Raw genomic sequence first — 725 nt, forward strand, 5'->3', positions numbered from 1 at the left:
GGTGGAAATTGGACGTCCTCGAATTTATACAAATAAGTAAGTAAGTATATAAGCCGGCGTGGAAAAGGAGGGAACCCATCTCCGAGGATTAGCAGCTTTCTCCTGGAGGAAAAAAAAAAAAAATAAAAAATCCCAAAGTGAAAAAAAAAGAAAAGATTACTGTGTCTGTGTTGTTAACCAAATGAAAGCAGGAGGATTTATATAACTTGTTTTCAATGCGTGTTTAACGACCACAACACAATTATGATCATCATATTTTCACCGTTTTTTTTCTTGAGGGATATGTAGCCGATGGCGCACGTGTCATATTATATGCAGATTATATGTAGATGAAGAGGATTAAGGGCCACATGTGAAACATTTTGAGTTCTGAGTTTAAAGTCAGATGATCTCAAACCTTTATTCTTCTTTAAAACAACGTTTTTATTCATTTTCAACAACACCTGTCTCAACCCTAAACAAAATGTCTCGCTCAGAATTCTGAAAAAAAAGTCAGAATTCTCCCCCAGAATCCTCACGATTCTTTCTTTATTTAAAGAAAAAGAAGAATAAGAAGAAGAAAACTCTGAATTCTGACTTGAATCTCAGATTTCTGACTTCAAACTCAGAACTCGAAGCCCTCTATAGTCCAAGGTGTTTGCCAGGGCTGCGTCTCCCTGTCACCCAGCGGAGAGTCGGGGTGGCAGGCCCACTGACGTCACAGAGAGATGTGGTTGGGGGGGGGC

The sequence above is a fragment of the Sander lucioperca genome, chromosome 6 (assembly GCF_008315115.2).
Source record: "Sander lucioperca isolate FBNREF2018 chromosome 6, SLUC_FBN_1.2, whole genome shotgun sequence".
Lineage (NCBI taxonomy): Eukaryota > Metazoa > Chordata > Actinopteri > Perciformes > Percidae > Sander > Sander lucioperca.